Here is an 18,186-nt window from a genome sequence, read left to right as displayed (position 1 = left end):
TCCCTCATTACCAGGATGATCAGAAATCACTTTAGCTAAAGTCATGGCCCATTGCTCATTAAGGCTGGGGGGGGGGGGGGTTGGGGGACAACAATTTGTGTCATCCTCATATCTTGACATATATCTTGTTCATTTAGGAAAAAAATCTCCATCTGAGAGGGAGTTCAGATGTTGGATGTCAAACCTCACACAGGCAACAATTTCAGATTTGAAGGTGAATTAGTGTTATTTATTCAGTGAATAAGGCACTGAGAAGAATCTTCAACATCATCTTCCACCACCTTTCAGTTTACATGGGAAAGTGAGAAGCTAGGCAAGGCTGGATAGTACCAGCCAAAAGAATACTGTGAGGGGGGTCACTATGGAGAAAGGATATAAACTAAAAGCATTTGTTCAAGAATTAGATAAGGATGAAATACAGCTAGGGCAGTCAGAAACAGAGTGATGGCTGATTAGGAGGAGGGAAATGGAGAAGATCTGGACTGAGTTTTTGGGAGCTCAGAATGTAGAAAGAGTCAAGGAGAAATGTTACTCCAAACAGGCTTTACTGTATGGGCAATCAGCATAAAGCTAGATGTTTATTTGCTATATATTAAATCTTCACTGGTTTTATTTTCTACAACTTTGTCTGACTATTTTCATTTAAAAATTTATAAGGATAACTGGATATACTTTGCCACACTGGATCAACTGATCAACACAGCCATTTGTCCATAACTGGTATAATTTTGAGGCATGGATACAAGATCCAGGAAGTTATCTAGTGAGGGTAAAATGACAATGTGAGTAACAGAAACACTAGGGTTAGAACTGCAGGGGATCCATCGCTACCATAAATTCAGTAGATTTTTAAAAAGAATTTATTACACACTACTCCATTTCTCTTTGTGTTCTGCAATTTATATGGATAGGGAAGATCCGCATAAAAATAATAAACAACAAATTCATTAGCATGAAACTGAACATTCAAAGCTTTCTCCGAACCCTAATTCCATGGCAAATATTTGTAGACGGTGGGCTGCCAAGCAAAAAAATAAGTTGATTGCTCTTAACATGTACAGATCAGAGTGAAATGATTACTTCAGTCACCTAGATGAGTTTTACACATAATTTATACTTCATAGTACAATTAAGTGCATATATTAAATTAAAAGTGGGAATCATTTAGCCCCTTAGATGTTGAAATGCAACTACTGATTCTTTACTATTGGCTATGCAGGCTGAGACTGCTGGAATTTGCTGTCCATAAGAGAAACACATCATTCCTGCCCTTTATGAAGCCAACCACACAAAATCAATGCCATGATTCTGCACTAAGAGCAACAGAATACCTTAAGTCTTTCAGTACATGTTCTTGTAAGGCACTATCTATGCCTTTTACCTCCTAAAAAAGTACACTATGGAGTTTATCAGACGTCTTACCTTCTGCCATGCTCCCCTCGCCCCAGCGTCATCCATCTGGGATGGGAGCCTCCTGGTGGGATCGTTCCGTTTTCATCATGGAAGCATTCTCATAATTGTTTTAAAAGGAGCCTTTTTTAATAACGATTTGATCCGTTATTTTAAAAGGGCTCTTTTTAAAACAAGTACGAGAACGCTTCCATGACGAAAATGGAAGCATTCCCCTTTAATAGCGCCATCCGTGATCCCACCAGGAGGCTCCCATCACAGATGGATAACGCTGGGGTGACAGAAACATAGCAGAAGGTAAGATGTCTGATAAACTCCGATTTCATTCAGAAGCAACTGAGAGAGTAAACTTGATGGAATGAATGAAAGCTTGACACCAACCAGATAAAATTTGTCACTCTTTATGATCCCATAAGACTCTGTTAGTTTGCTACAATGAACTAGCATGCTACTCCTCCGCATAAAGTGTTTATGCCCACATGTTATTGTTGTGGAAGGGACTCCTGCCAAAAAGAAAAAAGTCAGAAAAGTCATTCAGATTACCATGATTATATCCTGGAGGAAAATGCTGATTTATACTTCTCTTTTATTTGACTTTGGGATATAACTTGGCTTCTGGCTTCAGATTCTATAGAATCCCCAGAATACATCAGAGTAATTTTATACACAACAATGCTCCAGCATATTACCAGAAATTTTGGCTTTAGAAACTACAAAAGTAATGGAGAATATCAGAGTAATTTTACAAAAAAGCAAAGAATGATGCTCTATCACAGTGCCAGAAATTCTGTACTACAAAATCCCTGAGGTATACCTCTGAATATTTTTATTGCCTGATAAAACCACCTTATGAGATTCATGGGTTCAACATATGTTGACAGGCAACTTTAAGGCACCCACACACATATCAGAGTGGTAAAAATGAAAGAAGAAAGCAAGCAGATGAATGCTTCAAAAGATTAAAATGCACATTTTATATAGAAGAATGACAGTACTTCACCTGCCAGAACTGTATGTATCCTTTTCTTATGAAACACTAAGCCAGCGATGGAAAACTATTCTGAAGCTTGGCTGGAATGATCAATCAATAGGCCTTGTTTGGAAGTTAAAATCTCAGAACGCTGGCAGAAGGTTTTGCTATATATAATTAGTGTATTCCTACTGTAATTGTCACTGATCTACCCATCATATCTGAAAGGATGAACAACAAAAAACAGTCTTAAAATGATTCTATGAGATGTCAGAGAATGAGAAAGAAAAATAAATCAATTGTCATGTTAATATTTAGAGATAGCAATACAGTATAATGCACAGTAAAAATAAAATATAGGCCCTCGACAGATGGGCCCTTTAGCAAGTCCTGGCGACATGCTAGGGTTGCCTTGGGGCGCCATTTTCAGATGCCCCACAACCGTAGGACGTCATCAGGATGTCATCGCTGTGTGGTGCCGTATACATGGCGTGCACAGCTGTGACATCACTGCTGTGCGCCGTCCAGATGGGCAAGCGCGGCAGCGACGTGGTTGTGCCACCGCAGGCAGTTTGCAATGGCACTAAAAGCAGCTGCTTTTCAGCGCTCCTTTTCTTTCTGCATAGCTGCGCTGTGCAATTTGATTGATGTGGTGTGGCTATGCGGAAAATAGGCCGCCTCTTTCTGGCGGTCTGTATCCCGCCATAGTGATATTGTAATTACAAGGGACCACAAGATTTTAAGATCGCAACCTGTCCAATGCCCTTCTCTTTTAGGATACACACCATGATTCTGACAGTGAAGATACAGAAAGACTCTCTGCATGAGACAAAAGAATTCAAAGCAATCAGCTGTACAGTGAGACCTACTGAACCAATGATATCTATGTAAGTGCTGACTTATCATTCAACAATTGATTCAGTGAGTCTACTCTAGTCGATTGGTTTCAATCTGAAGCATACAAATTCTGTTTGTCTTCTTTGTTATTTACAACATAAAATTAACACATCATCTACTTCTCTGGGGCAAGGCCCTGATCCCCCAACAGTAGCATCAGTAAAAGATAGAAGAATTTTTAGTTTCCCTCTAAGCACTTATTTCAGGTACCTTTCAGTCTTAGTCCCTATAAAATATCCTAAGACTCATCGCTCTGCACACAATGCAGTACTGCCTTGGAAAATGCTATCAGACTGTGTTGTTAGATCATGTGATGAGCTTGTACACTTCTGAAAACTGGCATGTTTTGAAAAATTAATATACTGAATATGACCATCAAAACAACTTCAAACATCCCTGAGATAGTTTGTCAAGTATCTTTTTCAATTTTGCCAGTATAAACATCTTTCTGAATGTCTGCTAGCATTCATAGACTATATTCATATGCACCTTTCAGATAATCTGAAAGAAAGAAGCTGGTAGCATGAGCTTTCATAGACTTGAGCCTACTTCCTCAAATGCTACTTCCTCAACATGCATCTGAGGAAGTAGGCTCAAGTCTATGAAAGCTCATACTACCAGCTTCTTTCTTTTGGATAGGCCCTGTACGAGATGCCACCCCTTTCTCCCCTGGGTTGTTGCCATGTTAACCACACAGGCGCAGCAATGATCCACTCCAAGACGGAGCTGCGAAACGCAGCTCCTTTCCACACCGCTGCCAAGGTGCCAAGGTGGAATCTCTTGTGCGCCGTCCCATTTGGACATGGCACACAAAACACATCATCGGCGTGTGCACCTTCTGAATGTGCACAGAGAGTGCGGAGTGTGTGGATGCTCTGCTCTCCCGAGACCTAATTTCAGGACAGCGCTTTTTGCCCATCTGTATCAGGCCTCTATCTCAAAGATGCTACAAGATCCCTTTGTATTCTGATTTTCCAGACTAAGATGTATTTCTCCAGATTATGTCACAAGTAGATACAATTGTTTATTCATGTGTGTTTACAGTCTATATTATGTATAAATGGAATTCCAGTTCTGTAACTGTTGACCATTGTTTACTTCTTGCATTGTACTGATGTTGTGTCATTTGGTTGAAGTTGTTCAAATTGCCACACTGAATTATTATTGTTCCACATATGGTTAATATAACAGACTATATAGTGTTTAATTATTTGCTTCAGGCAATTTCATCAGTTATGGTCTTGTTCAGTAAACTTCTTGCATTTTGGAGCCTTCCTTTTTGTATCTATTGGTGTTACTGTACACAGCCAACCCTGTGCCATTCTAAATCTATCAGACAAATCTATCACTTCCATTTCCCTCACCCAAACAAATATGAACTGTTTTAATCTCAGATTCCTTCTGTTGAATTGAGGAAAGTGATTATGGATTTTGTAATATTCACATTTAAAAAATAAAACTCTTAGACACCTACACAAGCCAAATTCAGAAAGCACAGCTATTTCAAGAATGAAGAGGATCATATTGTACCTGCCTGCCAGACAGTTGTTAAAGTCTGTCAGAAAAAAAGTAAGAAATGACCACCCTAATTCAAAACAAACATGGCTGAATAAATAGCAGTTCAGAACTAGACTCAAGAGTTATGTCTGGGCCTGAACAAGTGAATCTGTCAATGTTGCTTGTACCTCATTTACCTTTTTAAAAAAAACTCAAGGTTTTTTTGTCTTTCAAACTTAAGGGAATTGTAAATTTTGGGAAGTTCTTATGAAAAAAGTGAACCAAACACACTTTCCACTTATCCCTACTATAAGATCTGAATATTTGCAGTGTTACTTGGAAGGGAAAATGCTATCATGTTGACAACTTGTTTGTGACAGCAAATCTAAAACACAATCAGAGACTTTATGTTACAGCACTGAAAACTCTTGTTTGTTTTTGTTAACTGCCTGTCAAGTTGACTTTGACTTAGTGTGACCTTATGAATGGAAGACCTCAGATCACCCAAACATCAGCTATCCTGCTCAGGTCTAGAAGACTCAGGGCCATGGCTTCCTTGTAGGACCAGATTAATATCCCATCGTTTGGGTCACACAGTATACAGAAAACCTACACATGCAGACAGATACCTGCACAAGAACTCCAACCATCACCCAGGACAAAAAAGAAGCACAATCAAAACACTGGTAGACCAGGCAAAACGCATCTCCGAACCTCATTCCTTGGAAGATGAGTTGAAGTACTTGGACGGGGCTCTATAGGCTAATGGTTATTTCCCCTCAGACATCCGAAGGGCTGCTGGGCCCAGAAAAACTCATAGTAGGGAAGACAAACAACCACCCAAAGGGAAAGTATTTTTACCATACATCAAAGGAGTCACAGACAGAATAGGGAAACTGGTGAGGAAGCACAACCTTCAAATGGTTTATAAACTGACGAAGAAAATCCAGCAAATGCTTCGCTCAGCCAAGTATCAGAGAGACCCTCTCACAGCCGCAGGAGTTTACCACATACCATACAGCTGTGGACAAGTCTACAGAGGGACCACCAAACACAGTGTGCAAACAAGAATCAAGAATCAAGGAACATGGGCCAGCCAGAAAAATCAGCAGTAGCAGAACATAAAGTATAAAATGCTGTTTGAAAACACTGAAATTCTGGACCATGCCAACAACTACCATGTCAGGATGCACAGAGAAGCCACTGAAATCCACAAACACCTGGGCAATTTCAACAGGAAAGAGGAAACGCTTAAAGTAAATAAGGTTTGACTACCAGTCCTGAAAAATAGCAAGATGTAGACTCAACAAATGCAAATGAGAAATCTCCCAGGGTCAGGGGTTTCACAGCAGACAATGAGCACTAATCAAGCAGACACTAATCCTCCTTTGCAGACCCTCCCACCCTGAGGCCTGCCATTAGCAACAGAACAATGCACATGCAAATCACTCTTGCCTTCCCAGGTCACAGAGTATATATATACCCAACTCCTTTCCAGGCAAGCATTCTCTGAAGATGCCAGCCACAGATGCTGGCGAAATGTCAGAAATAAACTCTTCTAGAACATGGCCACATAGCCCGAAAAACCCACAAAAAACTATGGATGCTGGCCATGAAAGCCTTCGACTTCACAAAATCCTATTTGTTGTCATATATACTCATACTGATGTCTGAGCAATAATCTGCAACACAGACATACAAATATGTTTTCCTTCCTTTTTATCAAATGGCTTACGGTTTCTTTATTCTTCCTATGGCCTGCATTGTTTGTTATCTCCAAAGGACCAACTTTAATTTTAAAATACCCAGCTCCAATGACACAAGCAAGCCTGACTGATTCTGAAAAATGTTCTCTCTCTCTTTCCCTCGCCTTTTTTTTTTTTTTTTATGGCCATGTCTGTACAAGAAGAGTGAATCTTTGCTTCCTTTTTTACTTCTGTCCAAGCTATAAAGTCTAAATGGTGAGATACATGCAATTAATCATAACCACGATTGAAATATTTTAAACTAGAAAGATAGAATGCTTTCTCTTATGCCAAACTGTATGTCTTCAAAGATACACAGATTTCCCTGAAAACAGACCAGATCCAATAGCTTCAGGGTGAATTATCTCATTATTTGTTTGTACAAATAAGTAAGACTATCATTTTTTACTTTAAGTGTAAAATAGAAAAACTAGTAAATATCTGTAATGTTCCTTGAGGCCAAACTGCACACCAACATAAACACAGCAAGTAAAGGCACAGATATCTATAAAACAGTTAATGAACATGCCACAATGCAACTTTCTTATTCAGTAATTTTGTAGAGATTAGGATTGAAATGACAACATCACATCCAAACTGATTCCTCTTGACAATATCATTGACAATGCTAAAACAATACATGGTGGGTAAACATTACATTACTAATAGCAATGGTTGGTATGGAAATCAGAGATAGTGCTTTATTAGTACATGTTGTACATCGTTTAAACTATTGCATACGAACTTTAAAACACAGCCCTATGAACAATAAGTACATGGAAAGTAGATCTGCCTCCCTCCTCCACATACCAGATTGAGACTATTTACCAGATTTAGAATATTTGCAGAAATCTAGCCTTTTCAAAAATGTATCAGAGTTCATTGCTTAAAATCTTCTTCATGGTGTAGGGATTTTTTTTTTAAACTAAGTGATAGCAGGATGTTTTCAAGAACTGAATCCTCAAATGCATACCAAGATAGAATTCTGTGAAGAACTACAGCATGCCAATACAAATACTGAACTACAGTCCAAAACACACTGCAGAAATAATAATCCAGTTCGAAACCACTTTAACTGCCATGGCTCAGTACTAGGGAATTCTGGGAACTGTAGTGTTTGTGAGACATTGAGCCTTCTCTGTCAGAGAGCTTTGGTGCCATAATAAACTACAATTCCCAGGATTTCCTACCACTAAACTAGGGCAGTTAAAGCCATCTCAAATTGGATTATTTCTGCGGGGTGTTTTGGATCTAAATAGCAGCTCAAAGGATACTTGAATTATTCTAGTGAAATCACTGGTGAGTTCATTCAAGTAAAGATGTTTAGCATTCAGTTTTCATTTCATGACTGCACATAGCACTCCTAATGCAATGTACTGCCATGCTCCATGTTGCCTTTTGCTTTAATCTGAATACATATTCATAAACTGCACTGAACATATATGTGACTGACCAGAGGTTTAGAATCTTACTCTGAAATAAAGAAGGATGTAAATGAACATTCCAGAGATATAGGCAATTTTATTTCTGTACTGCTTTTGGAAAAGGTGTCTCTCCGTATTTTCAAATTGCTCTTTGAACACCCACATTCAAAAAGCAGCTTGATGATCAGGCAATCAGGGGAAGAACAGCATGTATGCAACAGCAGCTTTTCTGCTTGCAAAAAGAATTCATGACAGTTTGATTAGAAGCCCTAGTAAAAAAGGCTTTCTAGATCACAGCATAGTAGGCAATCCTTCCAATGACAAAATTTAGTAACCAATAGATCCTGAGAGTTATCTTAAAATAATCCTTGCACAACATTCTCATTAAGGCAAGACATTTTACCTCTGTCACACTGCTAATGTTTTGTACAGATATTTCCTTTATTCAAGAGTGCAGATAGTTACGGTAACTGAAAAATATTATTGAACTGAAGACATGGTAGTTTTCCTTTCTCCCCATGCCAAAACACACATTGAAGAGGAAACAGATAAATAGGACTTACTTTGGGGGTAGTGTTTATACTAAAGTATGGATTAATGGACACAGTACACATTATTCTGGCTACTACTTAGTCATAATCAATCTAAATCCCATTTTGATGTGTTTTGTCTAATCATGACTAAGGCTGGTTCCAACCACCCATTATAATGCAGACTGCTTGGATCCCAGCAGGTACTGTCTCAAAGTACTGCATCCGAATAGAGTGGACTCTGGCTCCTACCAGGATAAAACCAATGACAAATTGTTTATATATAAAGGCATATTTACTGTTGAACATTAAGAAAACAAAAATAATCATCATGGAGGAGATACAGGATTTTGATATAGATGAGCAAATTGAAATAGTTAAAGATTTCCCATACCTTAGATCAGTGATGGAGAACCTATGGCACGCGTGCCAGAGGTGGCACTCAGAGCCCTCTCTGTGGGCACATGTACCATCGTTCCAGCACAGAGTTTGCCAGAGTTTGTTACTAGAAAGCCAGAGTGACATGGCACTTTGCAATAAACAAGTGGGTTTTGGGTTGCAGTTTGGGCACTTGGCCTAGAAAAGGTTCACCATCACTGCCTTAGATCATTCATTGATCAGAATAGGGATTGCCATAAAAAAAAATAAGATGACTAGCTGCCGGTACAGACTAGGAAAAAGAGCTGGCTTCCCAGTGGCTTGGGGGCATGGAATATGCGCGATACACACCCCCAAGCTGCCAAGAACATGCTGTGAAGCCTCCCCAAGGAACCAAATGATGCTGGCATTGCAGCGGCATGGCGTTTAGACACTACACATCCTCAAAACCGAGAAAAACCACTTCCACAGCAGCAAACATACTTTTTCCCAGTGCAAAAAGGAGCGGCTTCCTGCCATTTCTTTTTGCGCTGGGAAAATGCCAGACTGGGGCCACGGCATGCAGTTGCTGTGGCCCCAATCCAGCGCTCAAAGGAGCGGCGTGATGCTGCCCCTTTAGGGCCGTCAGTTTCAGCCCTAAGATTGGGAAGGGCAACTATGAAAGAACTGGACAAGATCTTAAAGTGCAAAGGTATCAAGTTGAATACCAAAGTTAGGATTGTCCAAGCCATCATATTTCAATTACCATGTATGGATGTGAGAACTGGACTGTGAAGAAAGCCAATAAAAAGAAAAACAACTCATTTAAGATGTGGTGCTGGAAAAGAGTGTTAAGAATACTATGGATAGCCACCAGAAAGACAAACAAATGGGTCCTTGAACAGCTCAAGCCTGAACTCTCTTTGGATGCCAAGATGAGTAAATTAAGGATATCATAGTTTGGCTACATCATGAGAAGGCATGACCCACTAGAAAAGAAAGAATGCTAAGAAAGATGGAGAGCAGTAGAAAGAGAGGAAGATTGCATACCAAATGGATAGATGAATAGTCAAGGAGGCCATGGCCATTGACTTGCAGGATCTGAACAGGGTAGTTAAGGACAGGGGGGCTTGGCAGGGTCTCATTCACAGGGTTGCCATGAGTCAAGGCCAACTTATACAGCATAAACTTAACTAACTTTTTAAATAATGCTCTTTCTGGGGGGGAAAACCTCTCATCAGTATCACTAATTTATCAGTTTTGGTTTTAATTTGCAGCAACTTTAAACAATGAGAAGTACCCACAGATGCATCTTTTAAGGCTCATTTATTTATAGGTAAACGTGAACATATAATTCATAGAAAAGCCCACCAAGAAACCAATAAGTAATTCCTATTATTATTATTATTATTATTAAGAAACTGCATTTTTCTTGCTTATTTTCTTCTTATCTTAAGATAAATTTATTTATTACATCTTTGTAATCTAAATGAGAAAGAAAGTTCAAAAGTGATATTCACTCTACCCATCCACAAATCAAACTTACGTAGGGCAGCACCTACCAGAAGTACATATATTTATTTATTTACATTTTTACATAATCTCTTTTTTAAAAAATAGGAAAGCCAAGAATGTGGACACTGATACCCATACTGAATAACAATGGAGTTCAAGCCATCAACAAAACACATGGAGCTAGAGTAGGAATTAGTGGACTTCCATCATGCTGGAGAAAGGTGGAGTAGAGGTTATTCATCTTTCTTAAATATAAGCAGGAAAGGAAAAGGAGACAAGCTCCAAATGCTGTTGAATGGTCAACTGTTTGTTCCTTTAAGAAGCCCAATGCATTTCAGCCTGTTCAAAAAAGGAGCCTTTTTGAGGGGTATTTAACAGATAATATTAGAACTGTAACAACACCACCATAAAGTATTAGAAGGAAACTTGGTGCTTGATACATGGTCCAGTTTTTTGGAGAGTGTTGTTACAACTCCAATGATCTCTGTTAAACACCCATAAAGAAACAATTTTCTTCATTTGTTCTGGTTTTTGCTTTGTTTGCAGAGGCTTAACCGCTTTGGGTTTTTTAAAAGGAATAAACAGTTGACCATTCAGCAGCACATAGAGCTTCTCCCCCTTTTCCCCCTGCCTTTCTCTATAGTCACCTTTGACTCCTGAACTATTGCTCTGAGAGTTGATTGGTGGTTGATTGGGAGTAGCATGAGAGGTGACACAAAGGGCTTTCAGATTACCTTATCATCTCTTTTTGGCAGCTTCTTCCGGATCCTGCAGTCTTCTATGAATGCATGACAATCTGGATCCAACCCCATCCAGAATGACCAATTAGTTTTGCCCTTAACATTAAACCTCTTTGCATGCTGAGTTCCCTGACAAACTTTTAAAAGCATACTATCTGCAAAAGATACTCTGTGCATGCCACAGTATACACGTCACATCCATTTCAAATGAATTCCACAAAATCTACAAAGTCCTGTGCTCCCTAGATAATTAGTCTACCATAATAGTAATATGGACCAATGTACTCCTTTATCACATATTTTGATCCAGCATCTCATAATTATCACCAAGGAATACTGCTTTTCATAGCCAATTCACATCTTAAAAGTGCTAATATAAAATATTCCTCCACTGAGTCCACCAGTCTCCAAATATACACCTTCAAAATCAGAAAGACCTACAGTACAAGACATTAAACAGAATGTTATACATCACAGGAGGAAATGCCCTAGATGCCATAGGCAACATGTTGAAAACAAGAGACCTCATTTCAAAAACAACAGGTTAGCAATTACAAGAAAAAGGTTAGAATAACCTGTTGCAAGACATTTTAAATTATTGTTTAGACTGAGAAATGTTCCTAGAGTAAAAATAATCTAACCATGGGATACTAAAAATCTAACCATTGTTTTAGTGCCCCATGGTTGGTTGTTCTTTATACTAGGGACATTAAAAACTAAATATAATTCTTTGACTACATGCACAGTAACATTCTAAGTTCCAAGGGCCTTCTCTTTGAGAGTAAAATCATTTTATTGAACATATTTATTGTACTTCCATGGCAGATATAAGTTTTCTCAGAACTCTCCTCATTCTTAGAACTGTTATCTTGATCATCAGCACCTAGTTGGATCAGTTCTGCCACTGACAAAGACAAACAGTATTAGTACAGAATGCCTGCTAAAAAATAAAATAATAAATCGTTTATTTATAGCCCACCTTTCCTTGAGATCAAGGCGGGTTACAACATCTTGGTAACAGCAAACGATAAATATAAACACTACAATATATATATTGTATATAAACACTACATATAAACACGATAAATATAAACACTACCAAAAAAAACCCTGGCTTTCATAGACTTCTAATCTGCAAGGCAGTTTTGATTTAATTTTATGAGTATGTTTATTTTTGGTTTGTCACAGGCCACTCTGAACATATCTGCAAAAGACTGGAAGCTAAGCATAGAGCAATAATTCACTGTAGTATATAAATGAGTGTATCCTTAGTGGGAACTCCCCCCCCACACACACACACACATATACAAACACACACACCAAGACCTACTTCACATATTTTCTTTTCTTTTTAAGTATACCAAAATACCTCAAACAATAATGGGGAAGACAGAGATCAAGGTTGGATATAGTTCTGCAGCACTGAGCAATATTTAAAAAAAAAACCAAACAAGAACATTTGATTTATCTATTGCTTGCAACCTGGAACCAAAAAAGCAAGAAAGGAATGTACTATAACATGTTTAAACATCTAGCAAACATCTTTTTATTCACTTCAACATGTGATTGAATTCAAACTTTAAAACTGTGATGTTTGAACTATTTTAACTTTTAATTTTTTTAAAAAAATAGTTTGCATATCTCCTTGCTCTAGTCTCAAAAAGTTACAGCTATAATTGACAGCTCTACTAAAAGTTGAAACCTTCTACATTGTTGTTATTGTTTTATATAAAGATTTTAAAAATACATACAGCGACTGTTGGTTCACCAGTATAATTGGCTCCTTGACTACAGATTTAACAAATTATCTATTACTTCCATCATGATGACAACTTTTGCAAAAACACAGTTAATGAACATGCCGTGAGGCAACCTTCATTCACGGTCAGTTTCTGGGAATCTTATGTTCAATATGTTTGGTGTTTCCATACACATCTACAGCACCATGATAAAGAAAATGGACTAATTACTTTTCACCCTTCTTGTAATGAAAATAAAGTTATCAACACTATCTATTAGACTCCATAAATAATGTGTCACTTGTTGCCCACACAATGAACCAACCACCTAGTCACAAAATCCCCCCAAAGTAGTAGCAATTTTTTTTTAATGGAGGTGCAGTTTCTGAAGTCTCCTTGTATGGCTAGGGCCTTCCAAATAGCACTGCATAGGGTGCAAAGGTAAAGCAGACGCTATTTATTTAACAGCATACACCACACTGATGAAAAATATTGGCGTAGTGCAAGAATAATTGATCACGGTGCTTCTGAACAAAGGTCCAAAACACACTGCAGAAATAATCCAGTTTGAGACAACTTTAACTGCCTTCGATCAATGCTAGGAGATCTTGGGAACTCTAGTTTTGTGAAACATTCAGGACAAAGCGCTCCATCCATTAAAAGCTTTTACTTATATGGTTTTGACACAAAACAGGTATAGTCTCACAGCATTAGATGCAAACCAAGAGCAAAACCAGGCTGAGGCAACAAACAGACATGGCTTGTTATGTCACTTCCTTGCAAATACCCCCATTTCTCCCTGCAGACCGACCAAATGTAGGTCAAAAAGAGGCAAGAAAAGGGGGGGGGGAAACAATGGCAGCAGGGGAGCCAGCAAAATGGAGCCAAGGCCCTCTAGGTTTATGATACCTCTCTCTGGGAGGAGACCGTCCCATCATCCTCTCCCCTGTGGAGCCAAAGTTGGCTCCAACTCCTGCTTGAGTGGAAGCTGGGAGGCTTTCCCTCCTCTCGTTTCCCTCCAGAGGAGCCGCTGAGCGCTTTCCCCGGCCTCTCAGGCACCTTTGGCTGCTGCTTGACCCCAACTACAGAGGAGGGGAAAGCCTCCTCCATTTGGAGCAGCGTTTTTCGCTTGTCTTTTTTGCTATTTTCCCAAGAGGAACCCCCAAATCGTGCTCCAGTTGTGCCCCAACAAAACTACAGTCCCCAGAATTCCAGAGCACTGAGCCAAGGCACTTTAGGCAGTCACGCCGGATTCTTCCTCCAGTGGCACCTTTTGGTGCCCAGCTGGGGAAGCGTTGGCTCTCTCTTTCTCTCCTAGGCTGCGTCCACATTGGAGACTTGGCCCCGCTTTAACTGGCCCCTTGGCTCAAGGCTATGGAATCCTGGGAGTTGGTTGGGCCAAAGGGGCAGTTAAAGCGGGGCCAAGTCTCCAGTGTGGAGGCAGCCAGGCTGTCTCGGGAGGGGGAAAAGGGAGCCCACATCCATCCTCGGTTGGCAAGAGCAGGAAGGAAGGAGGGAAAGGGGGGAGAGAAATGTGGGTCGCTTTCCCTCTCCCCCCCCCCTCGAGGCAAAAGGCGCCTCCTGGAAGCGCTTCCCTTGGGGCAGTATCCTCCTGGCGCCCTCCCCAAAGAAGCAGAAGCCAAGCATGGCCAGGGGTCCACCAACCTGCTGCTGGTGATGCTCAGCCAGCCGCCTTTGGGGCCAGGAGGAGAAGAGGCAGGCTCTGTCCTCTTGCCAGCAGCAGCAGCAGCAGCAGCAGCCCCCAGTGCAGGGAATGGCAATGGAGCTGGGGCTCTGTGTGTGAGAGAGAGTCAGAGTCAGAGTGGGGCTGGGCGCGCGAGAAGGAGGAGGAGGAGGAGGAGGAGGCAGCAGGGCGCGCGCGCCTGAGGCAGAGGGAGCCTGTGCCCCCCCCCCCCCCGCCACCTGTTCTCCTGGGCTTCTTCCTGAGGAGGCGGCCAGAAGGGCCAAGACTAAGAGTCCTCAGCCCTCAGGAGGAGGACCAGGCCCCCTCAGCTGGGCAGGGAAGGGAAGGGAGGCACAAGACTCCCAGCAAGAGCCAGCCCTGCTTCATTTTTAGTCAGGCTCCCAAAGGGAAAAACGTTTGAGGAATTCCAACTGGAGGGGAAATAAAAAGCTAAGGAGGACACTCCTGGAGATGTAAATCCATGCTCCTTAGGCCTGCTCCAAATGGAGGACATTTGGGGATTCCTGCTGGACAGAAAATAAAAGCTACAAATACCCCTAGAAATGGAAATTCATGCTTCTAATACTTATATTTAGTCATGCTCCAAATGGAGGGCAATTGGGGAATTGTCCCCGCATAGAAAATAAAAGTTAAAACTACATGCTAGAAATGTAAATTCCTACTTCAAGTGAAAGACGTTTTGGGTTTCCTCCTGGATAGATAATAAAACAGGGAAAAATACTCCTATTAGAATTCCTCCTTCTTAGTCCAGCTCCAAATGGAGGACAATTTGGGAATTGCTCCTGGGTAGAAAATAAAAGCTAAAAACACTCCTAGAATGTAAATTCATGCTTCTTATTCTTGCTCAAAATAGTTGACATTTGGGAATGCCTCCTGGACAGAAAATAAAAGCCAAAAACACTAGAAATGTAAATTCCTGCATCTTAGTCCTTCTCAAAATGGAGGATAATGTGGAACTCCTCCTGGACAGAAGGCGGAAATGATGTGGGACATGTCCTGGAAAAGGAGGATGATCAAAAAAGTCAAGGCAGCGCAAATGGCCCTCTGTGGAGGGAGGAAGAGAGAATATGAAACGCCATCAGAAATCTGGAAGATTAATTTTAGGAAAGCACGGGAGAGAAATTATTAGCTGCTTCGGTTGTCCTTGTGACAGAAGTGGGGTATAAATAAATTGTATTAGTATTATTTATTATCCTGTAAGCACCAGTCTCCACATCCATCCCCTCACACGTCTTAATATGGATGTATTAGTCCTTATTTTATTATTATAATTGTAATGATGGAGTTGCAGTGTGTGAAATGGTGTGCTGTGTGTAGGTATTTATATTACAATGAAATATAGATACATTTCAATCTTATATTGAAACTGTGTTTTAAATATATTTTAAGTATTTTTAGTGCTTTAGCCATTTTTAATCATGTTTTTTTTAAAAAAAAATACTGTTGATGTTTAATTCCTTTTTCACTTTTGTACCTTAAGATTTTGGTTGGACTCTTTAAAAAAATTATTCTAAGCCACCTTTAGATCCCATTTAGGGAGGAAGTTGGAGTATAAGTGAAACAAATAAAATATATATTGACTTATTATATAATGGCTTTTCCTACACACACACACACACACACACACACAGAGACAGACATTCATGGAGAGGCTCAGCAGCATACATTCATATGGAGAGATGCAAATCAAAACGCAGCATTATACTTTTAAAACATGATTAAAGACTTCATTATATTTAAATACAATCAGATTCAGAGCAGTTTTAAAACACATCACACACGTTTATCACACTGGGGCAGGTTTCAACATTAAAGAGCTTAAAGTGTATTTAAAGGATCCTGCAAATGAAATGAAAATGGCGAGTAATTGCGCAAATGATTATCACACACAATCGCACAAATAAAGTGATATCGGAAATACATTGTCGCTGAAATCCCAAAAGTAAAAAGATGTGTATTAATGCTTCTTTGTGACTAATGGCGGGTTTTGTGCAACATCGTGTGAAATTGTTACGTGTAATTAAGCAATGTTTTTGAGGATATTCACAGGATAAACTCCTGATCTCCTTTGTGTGATAAACTCCAAAGGGCAGAATCCTTTCCCATATTAAAAACTCCTTCCACAGAGTCTAGTTTGTTGCCCAAAGACTTGCCTCGTGGTGGAAGGGTCACCAGGCCTTCCCTCAGAAGGGACTTCCATAAGTCTCGATCAGCCCCAAAGAAACCTGTCTAAGCATCACCACCAAACATGCCTTTTAAGTTGTTGAAAGAAGTTAGAGGTGCTGAGATGACTGAATTGTTTATGTTGTTGTCGTTGTGTGCCTTCAAGTTGTTTCTGACTTATGGTGGCTGTAATATGAATCTGTTACAGGGCTTTCTTGGAAATATTTGCTATGGGGGGTTGCTTTTGCCTTCCTCTAAGGCTGAGATTGTGTGACACACCCAAGGTCGCCCAAAGGGTTTCCATTGCTGAGCAGGGATTCAAATCCTAAAATTATTAGACCTTAAGATTATTGGGGGGGGGGGGGGGAGCCAAGAGTAAAAGGCATATTCCTGGCAAAGTTGCGCAATCACGCTGAAGATTTTCAGAAACATCACGCTTATCCAGGGTTTAACCCATGAAGATGCAGGAATGCTCCAGCAGCAAATCATTCATGGGGAAGTCCCAGAAATTGTTCGTTTGCTGGAGCATTCTTGGATCTTCATGGGTTAAGTCCTGATTAAGCACGCCGTTTGCTGGCTGTGTGTCTTTTTCTTTCTTGATTTTCCCCCTGTCTGATAATCTCCATATTCCAATGCTCAAACCACACTGGTCCTCTGCTTATGTACAAGCAATGTTTGCACAGTAAGACCCGCTGATGAAATAAGGTTTTCTCCACAATTGCTGTGTTTTCCCATAAAGGCCCACTTGCACAACCATTTTTATTTTTTAAAAAAGATCCCCACTTCCCTTCCAATATGAAATCATTTTGTAAAGAAGACGTCGTGTGGTTCCTATTTACTGAAGTCTTGAAAATACATCTTTTACAGAGAATTGTCAATACAAGGCTTACCATGTAGGAGGAAATTGTTTTGTGGGAACATCTATTCTACACTATATATTTTACCCAGGTTAACTGCTCAGTTTGTCTCCTTCCTGGTGCTAAGTCTTTTAAATTGAAAGCCTGCAGTCAGGGCTTGTCTCATCAACTGTGTGTAAGTTGCTCTGGTAGCTGCTTGCTTCTGTTACCTTTGTGGGGACAGGATATGAAGATTCTGTTGGATAGTCTTTGGTCTTGTCTTCACTGGCCAGAATACTCCAGCTGTCCCTGGAGTAATCTGGACCCAAATTCCCACCTCAAAAAATTTGCCTCCCATTACCTGTTCTCTCTCTACAGAGATGGTGGTGGCTGCCGTCCCACACGATCCCCATTGGTTGCCTGGCACTGAAACTGAAGTTGTTTTAACAAGAGAGTTATATGCTCCCCATAACTGGCTCCAATCAACAACCTGAATAGTATCAACATGTACATCAGTGTAGTTTTGGCCTGTTATGTACTGCATACTATTTCTTTAACAGTACACTCTTACCCCGGGATACGAATGCGCCGCGATACGAAATTTCCGGGTTCCGAAAAAAAAAATAATAAAAAATATTTCCGGGTTACGAAGGTTATT

At 40.1% G+C, this 18,186-nt stretch overlaps 1 protein-coding gene across 1 annotated transcript in view; it reads right to left on the bottom strand.

Moving 5' to 3' along the window:
- PDE4B (phosphodiesterase 4B) overlaps positions 1-14,572 on the bottom strand; it is a 330,845-nt gene extending 316,273 nt beyond the window's left edge. Inside the window, exon 1 of the mRNA XM_089515368.1 lies at positions 14,490-14,572. The gene's annotated coding sequence lies outside the window, so the exon portion shown is untranslated. The remainder of the gene's footprint in view (positions 1-14,489) is intronic.
- Between the last annotated feature and the right edge of the window lie 3,614 nt (positions 14,573-18,186).

The sequence above is a fragment of the Sceloporus occidentalis genome, unplaced genomic scaffold (assembly GCF_023333645.1).
Source record: "Sceloporus occidentalis isolate IW3139 unplaced genomic scaffold, rSceOcc1.0.p SCAF_3, whole genome shotgun sequence".
NCBI classification, from domain to species: domain Eukaryota; kingdom Metazoa; phylum Chordata; class Lepidosauria; order Squamata; family Phrynosomatidae; genus Sceloporus; species Sceloporus occidentalis.
The sequence above is the reverse complement of the archived record's forward strand: the minus strand, read 5'-3'. Positions and strand labels throughout refer to the sequence as shown.